The sequence below is a fragment of the Raphanus sativus genome, chromosome 9, assembly GCF_000801105.2.
Source record: "Raphanus sativus cultivar WK10039 chromosome 9, ASM80110v3, whole genome shotgun sequence".
Taxonomy (NCBI): domain Eukaryota; kingdom Viridiplantae; phylum Streptophyta; class Magnoliopsida; order Brassicales; family Brassicaceae; genus Raphanus; species Raphanus sativus.
The window spans coordinates 9,497,380-9,515,614 of record NC_079519.1 but is presented as its reverse complement, the minus strand read 5'-3'; the positions used below and the strand labels follow the sequence as shown (position 1 = coordinate 9,515,614).

General features: G+C 38.4%; 3 pseudogenes; all 3 read right to left on the bottom strand.

The window, feature by feature from the left end:
• Positions 1-699: 699 nt before the first annotated feature.
• On the bottom strand, positions 700-2,028 carry LOC108850582 (pentatricopeptide repeat-containing protein At4g14190, chloroplastic-like; annotated as a pseudogene).
• A 2,010-nt stretch (positions 2,029-4,038) lies between these two features.
• Positions 4,039-5,565, bottom strand: LOC108850581 (pentatricopeptide repeat-containing protein At4g14190, chloroplastic-like; annotated as a pseudogene).
• A 5,686-nt stretch (positions 5,566-11,251) lies between these two features.
• The window catches only part of LOC108850580 (pentatricopeptide repeat-containing protein At4g14190, chloroplastic-like), a 17,450-nt pseudogene continuing 10,466 nt past the window's right edge, over positions 11,252-18,235 (bottom strand).

The window sequence follows — 18,235 nt, the reverse complement described above, 5'->3', positions numbered from 1 at the left end:
TTATATATAGCTGTAAAGTAGGCTTTAATGAATAAATAAAGAGAAAGAGATAGTTAAAAAGAAAAAATAAGGGTAAAAAAGAAAATGACACTGTATAAAATTACAGATACAGTCAAACAAGGCAGAAAAAAATAAATGTGAATATGCTTATAATTAATTTACTTTAAAATTATCTTTAGTTATAACTATGCCCAATTGATATAGCTACGCTCAAATAAAAATGCTTATCAAAGAAGTTTATTTTCAGATAAACCAAACTTGTAAAATAATTTATGTGTAATTATTGCCTGTAAATTTTCTAATATTTTTTATTTTGACATAAACGAATGTTTCATATCTGCCTTACTATCCACGGCAATGTTAATCAACCCAAAATTTCTGATTTGGTGTTAATGCATTTATGTTAACTTTTATGTACGATATAAAATTATTTCGTCATGACAATGGGACGAGCACTACACGTAGCATATGATGCATCAATATTACTGGGTGCATCATGCTTCTTTCTTTCGTATCAACATTTTTCTTTCCATTTCTTTCCCATTCTAAACATTGAACCAACTATTGCAGAGACAGATTCACTAACGGTTGCGCTAAGCCAGACCAAGGACAATCTCGTCGTCCTACTCTAAACGGAATAAACTCTTAATCCGCACCATTTTTCTCGAACTCTTTTTGGTTTGAATTTTGTGGCTCTTCTCATATATGTGGATATCTGTTTATGGCCCATATGTTCACCAACATTATTGTTACAGTCACAAGATCAATTTTCACACGTCTCTTCCCTATCTCAAAGAGTAACAGTTCAATGCTCTTAAAATCCACCATCTTCAAGTAAGCTAAAAGAAAAATATTAGCAAAAGTTGTACTCCAAGGAATTCTCGATTCGTTCATCTCTTTTTCAAGGTAATCCAAAACTTTCCGATTCACAAGATATGCTTGACATAGACCCCTCAGACACAAGCCAGATCGCTCCTCCGAATGCCACGACACAAATCATCGAGCCTCGAGAACATGAGTTTATCAATGTAATCACACGTTAACCTCCTAACTAACTCCTTATCCAGACAAATCCCAAACATCAGAATCTTGTCATACGTCTCCTCCATCTTCTCCAACACCCCAAACTCTGCATAAGCTCCAAGCATCGACACCAAAGTAACAGGCTCCAGAGTAATCTTCCTCAACATTAAGCTCTGTTACATCCTCTCCAACCTCTTAAGCAACCCTCCTCGAGCGAACTCGCACACAAGTAGATTATAAGTAACGTGGTCACGAGCACAACCCTCGGCTTCCATTCTCTTGACGCACGAAACAATCTCATCGTACAGTTGCCACTTACCGTACCCTTCAATCAGCCCGTCGTATGTCTCGGTTTCCGGTAACACACCGTTCTCTTTCATCTGATTCAAGTATAACATTGCTTCCTCGAACTTGCCATTGTCAGCGTAACCGTGGATGATAGACTTGTAGATTCTTAAAGACGGGTTTATCTCATAATCATTAATCATTGATGGTAAAGCTAAAACCTCTTCGTTCATCGATCTTTCCGCACATTGAAGCGTTAAGATATTCTCGTAGTTATTCTCGTGAAGGGTCTAGCCTGTCCACGCATAGATCACCTTAGATTGCATTAGAAAATAGAGGTTCTTGATTTTCTTGAATATATATAGGAAGATAAAGTTTTCAAAAATTTTATAGGTAGAATCTCGTGGAGTCTTGAGGAGCGACGGAAAAACCGAATCATGGCGAAGAATTGGTCTTTTCTCCAGTATCCATCCTCTTGAAGCAGCTCTAGAAGACAAGAACAAGTATGGCTGAGTCTTCGCGGTAGTGAATTGAGAACCGGTGGTGGTGGTTGTCGGAGAGAAGAAAGGTGGGTTGTGTCGAGTCTTCTTCGGTGGAACAATCGAGAGACAGTGGCGACAAGCAGCGGAGGGAAATGATATTAGGTTTAGAGGTAAAGGATGTGAGAAACCTTGCGTTCGAGTTCCCTAGCGGAGGAGGTAGCTTGTGGAGAAACTGCATTAATAAACATATGTTGAGATATATTAAAACTACTAGTTCTACTTGTTGGAATTACGATATTGTCCATTTTAAGTTTAAAAGGAAAATTCCGCATAGATTTACTTTTTATTTCTTTTCAGAAAGCTTTATCCTAATTAGAGTTAGACTTCTTTTTATATATTAGACTTTCTTTTATTTAATTTTCGATGTGTGACTTAAATTGATCTTTCACTAGTGATAAAACTTTCTATCTTAAGGATGGAGATACCATATGAGTTTCAGCAGCTGCGGGTAGATGATTGTTTTTAGGAAGTAGTGTCCAATCACAAACAAGATTTTATCTATTGGTTAGCCTTTTCTCGTCTATTTTACCCACTTGAAGTTTAAGAATGCCTCTAATTACCTAAATCATAGATATGTGTTTAAATTCTTGTGGTTAAACTTTATTGTAGGATGAAAAGTAAAAGACTAAACTAGCCATCATGTCATTATAAATAGAAAATCATTTTAGGCTCAGTTCCTCATACAATACACATAACATACCTTCAAATTAAAAAAAAAAGTAAAAAGTACAACATAGCATGGCTAAGTTTGCTTCCATCATCACCTTCCTCTTCGTTGTTCTAATTAGCTTTTCTGCTTTTGGTAAGTATTGACATTATTATAAAAAAAAGTATTGACATTATTATATACATGGCAAATTATATTATTTATTAAATTTCAGATTGTTTGATAATCAACCCTAACATATTTATGCATATATATATAAAGAAGAACAAACGATGGTGGAAGGGCAGAAGACATGCAAGAGGAAGCCTGGGTCAGGGACAAAAACTTGTATGAAGGATGATCATTGCAGGTTTTGCATCACAAACGAGAAAGCAATACGTGGTACTTGCGATTATAAATTCCCTCTACGCCAGTGTTACTGCCACTTTCCATGTTAATCAACAGAGCCGTGCCAAGACATTTTTATGCCCTATGCCAAATAAGTATTATATAACAATATTTTATTAAATTGTTTTTGATAAATAATATTAAATAATTTTGAAAAAAACTTGTATAGAATTAAAATAAATGTTGACTATTTATGTTTTAAGCATAAATATATAGCTATAGATACAAAATAGTTTTTTTAATATAAACTATTTTATATATAGCTGTAAAGTAGGCTTTAATGAATAAATAAAGAGAAAGAGATAGTTAAAAAGAAAAAATAAGGGTAAAAAAGAAAATGACACTGTATAAAATTACAGATACAGTCAAACAAGGCAGAAAAAAATAAATGTGAATATGCTTATAATTAATTTACTTTAAAATTATCTTTAGTTATAACTATGCCCAATTGATATAGCTAGGCTCAAATAAAAATGCTTATCAAAGAAGTTTATTTTCAGATAAACAAAACTTGTAAAATAATTTATGTGTAATTAGTTGACAAAAAAAATTTATGTGTAATTATTGCCTGTAAATTTTCTAATATTTTTTTTTATTTTGACATAAACGAATGTTTCATATCTGCTTTACTATCCACGACAATATTAATCAACCCAAAATTTTTGATTTGGTGTTAATGCATTTATATTAACTTTTATGTACGAGATAAAATTATTTCGTCATGACAATGGAACGAACACTACACGTGGCATATGATGCATCATATTACTGGGTGCATCATGCTTCTTTCTTTCGTATCAACATTTTTCTTTCCATTTCTTTCCCATTCTAAACATTGAACCAACTATTACAGAGACAGATTCACTAATGGTTGCGCTAAGCCAGACCAAGGACAACCTCGTCGTCCTACTCTAAACGGAATAAACTCTTAATCCGCACCATTTTTCTCGAACTCTTTTTGGTTTGAATTTTGTGGCTCTTCTCATATATGTGGATCTCTGTTTATGGCCCATATGTTCACCAACATTATTGAGGCATATGAAACATTGTATCATGCGACAATACAAGCCTCTCAATTACTTTTATCTTTCACAAATAAAGTTATTGTGCAGTCTATACATTGAAATTAACATATTAAGTTTCAGTTTTCTGATTCTTAACAACAACTTCTAATAGATACTGATAACTCCATGTCTTTGTATCGTGCTTCATCACTTCATTGCAGCTTCTAAGAAACTGGCCTTCCCCAAAAGCAGCATGAACCAAAGGGTCAGTCTTCATTTCCACAGGCTTATCAAGAAACCCATTCTTTTTCCAGTTCATAAAAACTGCAGTACCCTCGAACCCAGCTACGCTCAAGTCGACTACAATTGTTACAGTCACAAGATCAATTTTCACACGTCTCTTCCCTATCTCAAAGAGTAACAGTTCAATGCTCTTGAAATCCCCCATCTTCAAGTAAGCTAAAAGAACAATATTAGCAAAAGTTGTACTCCAAGGAATTCTCGCTTCCTTCATCTCTTTTTCAAGGTAATCCAAAACTTTCCGACTCACAAGACATGCTTGACATAGACCCCTCAGACACCAAGCCAGATCCCTCCTCCGAATGCCACGACACAAATTATCGAGCCTCGAGAACATGAGTTTATCAATGTAATCACACGTTAACCTCCTAACTAACTCCTCATCCAGACAAATACCAAACATCAGAATCTTGTCATACGTCTCCTCCATCTTCTCCAACACCCCAAAATCTGCATAAGCTCAAAGCATCGACACCAAAGTAACAGGCTCCAGAGTCATCTTCCTCGACATCAAGCTCTGATACATCCTCTCCAACCTCTTAAGTAACCCTCCTCGAGCGAACTCGCACACTAGTAGATTATAAGTAACGTGGTCACGAGCACAACCCTCGGCTTCCATTCTCTTGACGCACAAAACAATCTCATCGTACAGTTGCCACTTACCGTACCCTTCAATCAGCCCGTCGTATGTCTCGGTTTCCGGTAACACACAGTTCTCTTTCATCTGATTCAAATATAACATTGCTTCCTCGAACTTGCCATTGTCAGCATAACCGTGGATGATAGACTTGTAGATTCTTAAAGACGGGTTAAATCTCATAATCATTATCATTGATGGTAAAGCTAAAACCTCTTCGTTCATCGATCTTTCCGCACATAGAAGCCTTAAGATCTTCTCGTAGTTAGTCTCGTTGATTCGTGAAGGGTCTAGCCTTTCCACGCATCGATCACCTTAGATTGCATTAGAAAAGAGAGGTTCTTGATTTTCTTGAATATATATAGGAAGATAAAGTTTTTAAAAATTTTACATGAAGAATCTCGTGGAGTCTTGAGGAGCGACGGAGGAACCGAATCATGGCGAAGAATTTGTCTTTTCTCCAGTATCCATCCTCTTGAAGCAGCTCTAGAAGACAAGAACAAGGATGGCTGAGTCTTCGCGGTAGTGAATTGAGAACCGGTGGTGGTGGTTGTCGGAGAGAAGAAAGGTGGGTTGTGTCGTGTCTTCTTCGGTGGAATAGTCGAGAGACAGCAGCGACATGCAGCGGAGGGAAATGATATTAGGTTTAGAGGTAAAGGAAGTGAGAAACCTTGCGTTCGAGTTCCCTAGTGGAGGAGGTAGCTTGTGGAGAAACTGCATTAATAAACATATGTTGAGATATATTAAAACTACTAGTTCTACTTGTTGGAATTACGATATTGTCCATTTTAAGTTTAAAAGGAAAATTCCGCATAGATCTACTTTTTGTTTTCTTTTCAGAAAGCTTTATCCTAATTAGAGTTAGACTTCTTTTTATATATTAGACTTTCATTTGTTTAGTTTTTGATGTGTGACTTAAATTGATCTTTCACTAGTGATAAAACTTTCTATCTTAAGGATGGAGATACCATATGAGTTTCAGCAGCTGCGGGTAGATGATTGTTTTTAGGAAGTAGTGTCCAATCATAAACAAGATTTTATCTCTTGGTTAGCCTTTTCTCGTCTATTTTACCCACTTGAAGTTTAAGAATGCCTCTAATTACCTAAATCATAGATATGTGTTTCAATTCTTGTGGTTAAACTTTATTGTTGACTATTGATGTTTTAAGCGTAAATATAAAGCTGTACATACAAAATAGTTTTTGATATAAACTCTTTTATATATAGCTGTAAAGTAGGCTTTAATGAATAAATAAAAAGAAAGAGATAGTTAAAAGAAAAAATAGGGATAAAAAAATGACACTTGATTTACGCTTTTATGCACACACCAATTAACCTAATGTACACACTACCACAATCGAATGGTATATCGATGCAGCACTTTAGGATCGAATCCACAGAGAACTAGTGATCGGTAACACTAAGAATACACAAACTCTCTTAATCTAAGCAAATAGAGAGGTGAGAAAAATTCTAAACTAATGAAATATAAAGACAACTAATAGCTACTACTAGAAATAAGCTAAGAAAGATGAGCTCTTGGGTAAGGTAATTGATCAGAGATGATTGACTTCAGACTTAGATACTAGACATCATCGACTAACATATGCTCTAAAGGTCTAGATCACGTTTAAATAGATTAATCCTTTCCCGTGACAGAAACCCCTACGCTTATCATGCTTAGAACATCAACTCCCGTTGGCCTAAAACAAGCAAGCATGCATGAATCACAAGTCTACTAACCACTAAACATCTCGGGCATCAACTCCCGTTGGCCAAATATGTAAAGGACAATACTAAGTTCGTTCAAGCATTTCAACAAACACCTTCCGGGCGTGAAATAGCTTAGAATCTAGATCTGAGTGATCAAGTCAAATCTAGCATTAAGAACCCTTAGCAAGCTTAAAACAATGTTAATCTAGTCATAAGCATCATCAATCATCCATCTTTCACTCTAATTTACCAACCTGAAAGCTCTAAAAGACTACTCACTAAAAGCCATAGAAACCCAAGAATCTGTCACCGATCCTTGAAGAATCATGTTTAGAGAAGAGTAGAAAAGAAATAAACAAGATAAGTACTAGATTAAAATCAAGAACTACAAGAGTTTCAGATCTAAAAAGAGAGAAAATGAGGCTGAGGTAACTTAGGGTTTTTGACACCCTTTACAACATATATATAGGCAAAACCCTAATGGGCTTCAAAATACAAAGGCCCAAACAAAACAGCTTCCCTAGAGCATCCGTGTGCAAGATGCAGCTTTCCTAAAGTGGTCACTTCAGGGCTCTAGGTAACTTCGCAGATTTCCCTACAGCAACAAAGTGCTGAAGACAAGTTCTTGAAGTGGGCACTTCAGAGATGTAGGTAAGACTGTATATCTTCTTCTTCCTCTTCGACTTTGGCCCTATATGTTCAGTTTGGTCCATGATTTCGCCCCAAAACTCCTAATCGTGCATTTTCGCCCCTGTATATGCAATATGTACATATGCAACACCTAATGAGACCTAAATGCAACTCCTAGACACTAAAATGACCAAAATCAATAGCTAAAACCATGTAAAAATACTATACATCAACTCCCCCAAACTTGCTTCTTTAATTGTCATCAAGTAAACTTTCAAGAAGAGTAGAGGAGAGAGGTTGAAAATAGGGGATCTAGAACAACAAAATTCACATTCAAGATTCAACCCAACGTCCTTCAAAGTAGTTATAAATTGCATCACCTAAACAATCTATCAATATGATTCATCATTGGCAACACAACTCAAACAATACGGTTCAAAGGCTTTTGTGGGTGGTTCATGATTTTGGATGGTTTTCTCTCAAACAAGGAGCATTGACATTGCAAAAAAATTATCTAAGAAAGGGAACAATTTATGCATACAACAATTGATCCTCATTGTTCTACCCAATCCTAAGATATATGCAATTTCTATCCTTTTGCTTAATGTCAAACTTTCAATCTCTCACCCAAAACCCAAAGATCTTTCTTTATTTCACTCACCCAAATGAACTTAGTTTCTCTTTTGCTAGTCTACTAGGGAAATATTTTTCACTTTGGCTCTCTTTTTCTTTTGCCCCTATTCTTATTTTTTTTTATGAATCAAAGGGGAATTCCTTTTCTAAAACTTAGAGCTCTTTCTTTTCACTTGATCCCTAGCAACTTTTCTTTTCTTTCTACACTTTCTACTTCATTTTTTTTTCTTTTTGTTCTTTCCCAACAAGCTTAGACTTAAAAGTCTTCCCAATCCCACTCTCAATCCTATATGCTAGCCATACTGAGGTTTTAATAGCTAGCCGTAATGAGAAACAACCATTGTCGTTCCCAATACTCTCAAGATTTTTCACATGTCAAAAGCTATCAAGAAAAGGCCTCACTCAAGCAAACATATGATAGGTTTAAAATTAAGGCCATGGTTAAAAGGTGGGAAGAGATGCTCGGGTTAGCAGAATATCGGCAAAACGAGTAAAGAAAACCCGAGCTTAAGACATGAGAATGCATTTCAAACCCCTAAGCAAGAATAATAGATTCATTTTAAGTCCAATAGTCTTATAGAGTTGCTTCAAGATCATGCGAGTTTCACAAAGGTAGGTTTCTTCAAGAAAGAGTCTTCCTAATAGGAAAGAAAGGTAAAGCAACAAAAAACTACTTCAAAGGGCATTGATCTCAATCTTAAGCATGAATTCATACAGATTCATAATCCCCAATGCAAATGCAATCTAAGAACTACATGATTGTTTTTGGGTTTTAAAAATTCAAAATTTTCAAAATTTTCAGGTTTTTCTTATGCAAAATATGAACAATGCAATGCATGAGACTCATGACAAGAAAAAAAAAACAGAAAACAATGTGAGAAAGTAGACTCTCCCCCAAACTTACTTCACTCAGTTCCTTGTGTGAGAGTAAGCTCAAAGAATAGATCTAAGGGAAATAAATAAAGATGGTAACTAATTATTTACAAGGTTGGAGTGACACATACTTGGAGTTATTGGCTGAACTGGGTGGTAGAGGACCCTTGGCCTCAGGTTTGTTTGACCGGTATGGGCAGAAGTGGAGGAATGAAGATGGCTAGAGTTGCAAGGCTTGGCCACCGAAACAAACTCAACAATACTTATTAAACAACCTAAAAATGAAAGATAAAGAAATATATACGGTGGATAAACATGGGACTTCCTCCCAAGTGAGCTTGTTTTAAGTCTCTAGCTTGACTTTGTGTGATTGCTAATCATAAGTATCAAAAGGCTGAGCCAATGCACCTTTGGTCCTTCTCCTACAATAACAAGAAACCAAGTGCGCAATGGAGCACACTACTGTCCATAGAAAATAGACATATTTTCCCTCAAAGAGCTTCACTAAAGATGAATCATGAATCATGAGATGCTCTTTGACGTTCAAGTGGTCATGAGAATCAAATGCATTTGGTGGAAACACAAAATCAACTACAGGCTCAAACGAAGTTTTAACAAAGTAGTCAACTCTATCTCCATCAATCAAATAATACACAATGTTCACATTCTCATGATTGTTTTTGACAAGGGAGTTTTCTATCTCAAGCAAGAGCTTATCCACATCAAGTTCATCCCCTAAATCAGCAAGTTCAAGAAGAGGTCTAGATTCGTTAAGCATTAAAAACTCAGATTCGAGATCAAATGAAGCACATAGATAGCTCTTGTCAAAACAAACTTCAATATGAACTCCAGCAAGCTTTTCTATTCTCAACTCATCTAGTTTCCTAGTTTCACATATCATATCGAGACATTCATCGATGAGCACAAAGAGAATCATGATCAGGGGCAATGTTCTCAACACAAGGCAAGTAAATATCCTCAAGATGAAATTCTAAAGTGGGATTGCATATACCTTCTAGTTAGGTTGGTGGAACCCAATATATTACCTCTTTGAGCTGTTGAGCCATCCTTATCTCAATGCATGTGAGCTATCTTCCTTCTAGTGTTGCCCGATGTGACATACGATTTAACCTGAGCATCACTGCCTCCTCTACATATGGCTCATCATACCATTCGATCCTAAAGTGCTGCATCGATATACCATTTGATTGAGGTAGCGTGCACATTAGGTTAATTGGTGTGTGCATAAAAGCATAAATCAATTTGGTTCCATCGCCGGTGAACTAAGTAGATTTATCATTAGGATTTCAATTTTTCTTGAGACTAAGCTTTATTTTCTTTTCTTTGTTTTGCTTTGTAAAGCGACTAACTTTTTATTCTAGTTTTTCTTTTTTGTAGTGATGGCTGCAAGCCACTTTGTTTGGCCACAAGAAGAGGAAGACACACTTGAAGATCCCATTGATGATGATGAGCCATATGTAGAGGAGCCATTCGATGAAAGTATACTCACACCAGAACAGAGTGTAAAGGTGGATGAGCTTTGCAAAGAGAACCCAGTGTAAGACTGTGTATCTTCTTCTTCATCTTCGACATTGGCCCCATAACTTCTATTTTTTGCAGTTTGGTCCATGATTTCGCCTCAAAACTCCTAATCGTGCATTCCAGCCCCTGTATATGCAATATGGACATATGCAACACCTAATGAGACCTAAATGCAACTCCTAGACACTAAAATGAAAAACATAAATCAATAGCTAAAACCATGTAAAAATACTATACATCAACACTGTATAAAATTACAGATACAGTCATACAAGGCAGAAAAAAATCAATGTGAATATCCTTATAACTAATTTACTTTTAAAATTATTTTTAGTTATAAGTATGCCCAATTGATATAGCTAGGCTCAAATAAAAATGTTTATCCAAGAAGTTTATTTTCAGATAAACCAACCATGTAAAATAATTTATGTGTAATTATTGCCTGATAATTTATGTGTAATTATTGCCTGTAAATTTTCTAATATTTTTTTTCTTTTGACATAAGCGAATGTTTCAAATCTGTCTTACTATCCATGGCAATGTTAAGCAACCCAAAATTTTTGATTCAGCATTAATGCATTTGTGTTAACTTTTATGTACAATATAAAACTATTTCATCATGACAATGGGACGAGCACTACACATGGCATATGATGCATCAATATTACTGGGTCCATCATGCTTATTTATTTCGTATCAACATTTTTCTTTCCATTTCTTTCCCATTATAAACATTGAACTAACTATTACACAGACAGTTTCACTAACGGTTGCGCTAAACCAGACCATCGTACTCTAAACGGAATACTCTTAATCTGCACCATTTTTCTCGAACTTTTTTTGTTTGAATTTTGTGGCTCTTCTCATATATATGGATCTCTGTTTATGGCCCATATGTTCACCAACATTATTGTGGCTTATGGAACACTGTATCATGCGACAATGCAAGCCTCTCAATTACTTTTATCTTTCACAAATAAATTTATTGTGCAATCTATACATCGAAATTAACATACTAAGTTTCAGTTTTCTGATTCTTAACCACACCTTCTAATAGATACTGATAACTCCATATCATTGTATCGTGCTTCATCACTTCATTGCAGCTTCTAAGAAACTGGCCTTCCCCAAAAGCAGCATGAACCAAAGGGTCAGTCTTCATCTCCACAGGCTTATCAAGAAACCCATTATTTTTCCAGTACATAAAAACTGCAGTACCCTCGAACCCAGCTACGCTCAAGTCGACGACAATTCCTACAGTCACAAGATCAAGTTTCACACGTCTCTTCCCTAGCTCAAAGAGTAACAGTTCAATGCTCTTAAAATCCCCCATCTTCCAGTAAGCTAAAAGAACAATATTAGCAAAAGTTGTACTCCAAGGAACTCTTGCTTCGTTCATCTATTTTTCAAGGAAATCGAAAACTTTCCGACTCACAAAACAGGCTTGACATAGACCTCTCAGACACCAAGCCAGATCGCTTCTCCGAATGCCACGACCTAAATCATCAAGCCTCAAGAACATGAGTTTATCAATGTAAACACATGTTAACCTCTTAACTAACTCCTTATCCAGACAAATCCCAAACCTCATAATCTTTTCATACGTCTCCTCTATCTTCTCCAACACCCCAAACTCTGCATAAGCTCTGACTTTGCTCAAGTTACCCTATAGCAATATTACTCTCATCAAAAGAGGTCAATTATAGTACTTAGGGATCGAATCCACAAGGAGCTGAGGAATTAATAGATCTTATTATAACTAAGCTAGGCAGAAGATTATTAATTGCAGTGAAATAAAAGTAAACAAGGAAACTGGTTTGAGCAGGACAATTACTCAAGATGATTGGATGGGTTTAACTAGTATGATTTAAAGGAGTTAGATCTAAGGTTACTATTCAGGTTATCAGGATTATAGAGGTATGATTCCTATGTGAGATGCTTGCATGATATTAAGGAACCCAACTAAGCAATAGCCCAACTGTCGTTGCGACCATCTAATAACTAGAAACGATGAACACACCCCTGGCGAGTCATAGATTAAGGTATCGATCGATATGATGTCGCATGTATCGATCGACTTGCTGTCGCATGTATCGATCGATATGCTGTCGCATGTATCGATTGTCAATTACCACACGTCTATCGATCGATCACTCTATAGGAGTATCGATCGATGCACTACTAGTAAGCTTTACAGTGCGTAGGTTGAATACAGTTCACCAAACAATCACCCATTCAGCTGTCGCTTGTTCCAAGTGAATTGCTGGCTCAAAGAAGATAAATCCAAGGATTATATCTTTGTATTCATGTGTAGGTTAGCTACTCCTACACAAGCATTATGCATGATCTTCTAAGATGAATATCACATGCTCAGGTAATCATATTTTGGGCTAATCCCTCATACCTATTTGAACCCTAAATCTAACAAAGGTGTCTACTCAGACATAGCCAAGTAAGACATAGACAAAATCATAGAAAGCTTCATAAATAGATAGATAAATAGATGGTGTTCAAGAACGCCCTCAATTTGACAACTATCTCTCTCACCAAAACTATGAAACTAAAAAGCTATTGTAAAAACCGTGTTTGCCAAAACACATAGGCAAGACTTTAAATACTTAGAATAATTAGGTTAAAACATGTCATGGGCATTATGGTAAATAGATGGTGTCTTGGGCTTCAAGTCGGCTGTGACCAAATCCGGGCTTCTGCGGTTAAGTGTCGATCGATAGCACTGAGTGTGCATCGATCGACGCGCATCTCTCCTTGTCGACCTTGAGTGGTCGATACGGTCCTTCTCGGGTGTAAACTCTGAAATGCTCCAAAATCATCATCTTTCTTCCATTAGCTCCTGAACCTATAAATATGCAATATAGACCCAAAATGGATAGAATATATCCTAAAATACCAATATACCATGACTAAAAGTGGGTAAAAATCATGGTATATCAACTCCCCCAGACTTAACATTTTGCTTGTCCTCAAGCAAAAACAACTGGTAGTCTTGGAAAAAGTTTGAAAATAGCAGGGACTCAATATGTCTATCATTCAAAATAATATATTTTTCATTGTGCAATCCAAATTATAGATATCCTAATCACAAAAGTGCAATATACCATATCCTAGTCTAGCAACCAAGTTCTCCTAACCAGCAACTTAACCAATCATGTCTAAAAGTTCTTCTACTAACATCATTAGTTGCATAAAATAAAAGTGTAGCTTTACCTTGGAAGTATCGATCACATGATGCAAGGATGATCAAACAAATATCTGGACCTGCAGGTAAACAGTAGTTTCTATTCTTTCTCTCTTCTAATTTTTCTCTCAGTCAATTTATTGACCAAGATTGGACAGGCTTCCATGAATCAAGCTTTAATGGTTTTATCCACCAAATCCTGTTCACTACTTTTTGACCTATATCCTAGGATTTATATGAAGCAAGCCTTAATGGTTATAGCCACCAAGTCCTGTTCAAATCCTTTACCTATAGAATTCTTGTGAATCAAGTCTTAATGGTTGTTGCCACCAAGTCATGTTCGAATTCTTTTCCTAATAAAATCTAAATAAATATCTTTTCTCTTTTTTTTTTTTTTTTTTTTCGTTTTTTCGATTTTTTTATACTCTATTCTATTCTACTCTATCCTAAAATTTCGAATTGAGAGAGAAAGATGTAAATATTCAAGGCTTTACCTTCCAGAATTATTTGAAGAATCTGATCCTATGTATACCAAGCCCCAAGAGAAGCAGGTGATGTCAGTATTAAGTTGGAGGTTAGCTTTGATTCCTTCAAACAATCTCAGTAAGTGCAAACATAGTAGACAAGTTGATCCACTTTAGTATCTCTAGCACTTTTGTAATCAGTAAATCTAAACTGGTCTAGAAAATGATAAGTTAATATCAATAAGATCAGTGTCCCCTTCTTGACTCAATAAAAACTTTTTTGAAAACTAATAATAGATAATCATTAGTAATCTTCCCAGACTCAAACAATCTCAGTAAGTGCAAACATAGTAGACAAGTTTATCCACTTTAGTATCTCTAGCACTTTTGTAATCAATAAATCTAAAACTGGTCTAGAAAATGATAAGTTAATATCAATAAGATCATTGTCCCCTTCTTGACTCAATAAAAACTTTTTTGAAAATATTTTTATAAAAACCCAAAATAATAGATAATCATTAGTAATCCCCCCCGACTTAAATTACACTGTCCCCAGTGTAAAACAGTCGGAGTTTATAAAAATCATAAGTATAATTAATGAATTGAACACGTTTGAACGTTATACCTGACAGATACCATATCGATCGATGTAGATGAAAGACTGTCGATCGTGGCGGATGTAGTGATGTCGATCGATGTCGACTTGGTCGCGTCGGTCGGTAGAGAAGGTAAACGTCTACTTGGATCTTTTTTTATTTTTTTTAGACCTGCATGAAATAATCACGAAAATAAGTAGTAAACGTAATAAATAATAATAAAAATACCTAATAGTGGGTGTTGGGGTCAAAAACGGTCACAACGAAATTAACGTTCGAAAATATTTTTTGAAGAGGTAATTCTCGTAAAAATTACTTAAATCAATTTTTCACGATAAAATTCTTCAAAAGATTTGTCTGCAGCGTCGAAACAAGCTCCAATGGTTTGTGTTGACAACGAAGTTAGTATCAAAACATTCGATAAAATTATACGTCTTTGTTTTCTTTACGAAAAAAATCGTAAAGATCGAATACTTGCGAAGAACTCTACGATTAGATCGTATCTTCGTTAAAAAAACACGATCACTCGAAACAATAAAAGATCAACAACGGCAAAGGCTTGACTCAATCATCGGGTGACCGAGCCCAAACACAAGCTCGGTCGCTATAAAGACCGAATATGCGTACCACACGGTCTTTCCGTAGCATCCGAAATCTTCCGAAGCGATAATACGAAGTAAAACTATGCAGTCTCGACTACCCTCACTACAACCTTCCGCAAACCACGGCTTAACCATTTCTTGATTCTTGATCAAATGGGGTCATCAGTCTGGTTTACGATAAAACCGCGGAAAATTAACTTTATCGAAGAAACCGTAACGAACATCTTGAATCAAAAGACGGCCCAAAGAGTCCTAAACTTGATTTGAAGCCTGCTTACGATTTCTTAAACCCATAAGCCTTATGACGGTTTATGCTTGGAAGATAAACATCAAATTCCGCGGATAAATGGAATGTTTTCTGTTGGGGTCAAAAACGGTTATCTCGAAATCAACGGCTAAAAATATTTATCATGCGCGGACTTTCCATAAAACAATCGTCGAAAGCAAAACAAGTCGTACATCTTAAAAAACCTATGTTAAAGTCGATCGTTCTTGTTTTACACGATAAACTTTACAAGAACACCAACTCAGATTTAGTCGTAAAACTTCGATGATACAATCAAGAAGAACCGAGAGACATTAGGTCCGTAGTTGAGATGACACGATCATACGAAAGTATACGGAAGAAACGGGAAGTGATCTAAGTTTAGATAGGCCGAACGACAAGGAATCCGCCTTGAAACTTCAAAGAGCCCGTTCTCTCAAACCGTGAGGACCCAGAGAACGATCAAGATATCAAATCGAAGCCCTCGTCGAGACGCACGTGCTGGTCCTGGCCGCCGGCGGCTAGCCCCCGTGCTGGTCCTGGCCGCCGGGCGGCTAGCCCCCGTGCTGGTCCTGGCCGCCGGGAAACTTCAAAGAGCCCATTCTCTCAAACGGTGAGGACCCAGAAAACGATCAACATATCAAATCGAGGCCCTCGCCGAGACGCACGTGCTGGTCCGTAGCCGCCGGGCGGCTAGCCCCCGTGCTGGCCGTGGCCGCCGGCGGCTAGCGTCGGTGCTGGCCGTGGCCGCCGGGCGGCTAGCCCCGCGCTGGCCGTGGCCGCCGGGCGGCTAGTCCCGCGCTGGCCGTGGCCGCCGGCGGCTAGCTCCCGTGCTAGCCGTGAAAGCCGGCGGCTAGCGCCCGTGCTGGCCGTGGCCGCCGAGCGGCTAGGCCCGTGCTGGCCGTGGCCGCCGCCGGCTAGCGCCCGTGCTGGCCGTGGCCGCCGGGCGGCTAGCCCGTGCTGGCCGTGGCCGCCGGCGGCTAGCGCCCGTGCTGGCCGTGGCCGCCGGGCGGCTAGCCCCGTGCTGGCCGTGGCCGCCGGCGGCTAGCGCCAGTGCTGGCCACGGCCGCCAGGCGGCTAGCCCCGTGCTGGCTCGGGTCGTCGGATGACAAGCTTCCGTGCATAAGTTCTAGGCCCCGGCCGTCAGAAGTCTGTACTTTGCGTCTTTCCCAAGTTTTCGCGGAGCAAATCGTTGAGATTCCGCGTACAAAACTCCCGCTCTTACTCCAAACTAAGATCGTCGGAAACACTTCGGAAACTCGTAAGATATCAACGGGAAGGAAGATCTTAAATTCTTCGTGCGAAACAGTGATGGTTATCTTAAGACACCAATCATCTCAACTCTACGAAGGATTGAAGATCTTCCGAAGAAATCGTAGAAAACAACGGAAGTCCTAGAAACGGCTCAAAAGGGACAAAACGCGATCGGACAGTCCGCTTACGATTGTCTGAGATAGATACGACGATTTACGTTTATCTTCACATAACAAGATAAATGCTAAATTTCCAGAAGGATAAATGTCAAGTTTCCCGAAGATAAATGTCAAGTTTCCAGATAAACATGAAGGCCGACGAAAATGGAAAAAAGCCCGCTTCGCGGCCCAAAAGGAGAATAGACCGTCATAAGAGGAGTATATAAAGGAGCTTTGGGAGAGGAGGAAAAGAGAGAGCAAAAATCATTAAGAGAGAGAGAAATCCGAGATTGGAGACCTAGAGAGCTCCTGTTAGGTTAAGAACTTATAATTTAGGCGGTAGACTAGCAATGTAGGACCAGAACGTCCGGCCGCCTCTCGTTCTATTTTCATCTTGTCTGCAGGCTCCTGTCTCTCTCGGAAGGATCTAACAATCCTTTTACTTAGAGTTCTGCACATAGAACCCTAGGCATTATTCTCGACATGCCCGTTTCTATGACTAACGCTCGTACTAGACGAACTCCGCCAGGCAGTTCGATCTCTTGTTCAACCCTTCCAACTGAACTACGTCCGACCTTGATCCTCGAAGGGGTACGTAGGCAGCCTTCCTTAAGGTCCAGTCCCAAATCTCAAAAACCTTTCCGCATTTATTTGATCACTTGTCGTTGGTTGTCGCAGAGAACCGGACCTTCAGGGAAAGTTAGGTTTACTTAGCTTTCCTCCGTTTTACTTAATCAAAATCGACAGTGCGAATTTCGGTCCCACAGTTTGGCGCTAGAACGAGGGGGGGGTCGGATTCTCTTACTCAAAAACCTACGATTGGTAACAACAGCATGGCCACATCACCTGTCCGCAACATCGTGTCATTCGGGGACAGAGCAACGGCTGGTCAAGCCAAACCTCACGACGAACTCCTCGTTATCGGACTAACGATCCAGGACATCGACGTAGCGAGAATATTGGTGACACGACGGATGCTCGACAAATATTATATATAAAACACTCTCGAGAGGATGGGAATCGACCTAAGCGCGATCACGGACGATCCCAATCCGATAAATCGGACACTCAGGAAACATCACAAACGACCTCGCTCGGTCGATCTCTCGGTCAGAGCCGGGAGCGTCACGCAGATGGTGGAATTTTTGGTAGTCGACGGTCCAGCAGCATATAACGCGATCGTCGGGACTCCGTGGTTAAACTCCATGCGAGCAATCCCTCGACTTTCCATCTGTGCCTCAAATTTCCGACCCTCTTCGGAGTAGAAACAATAAAAAGGAGATCGTAAAGCGCCGCAAGTCTGCTTGGCCTCTGGGTTAAAACGAAAAAACTCTGAGCCCGAACCTAACCCAAAAAAAGCAAGCAACCACGAACCAGCATCGCAGGACCCTCCAGAATCTTCTGGGCAATCGCAAAGAGCTGAAGCCTTAGAAGGGAAACGTGAGCCCACTTGCGAACAAGTAA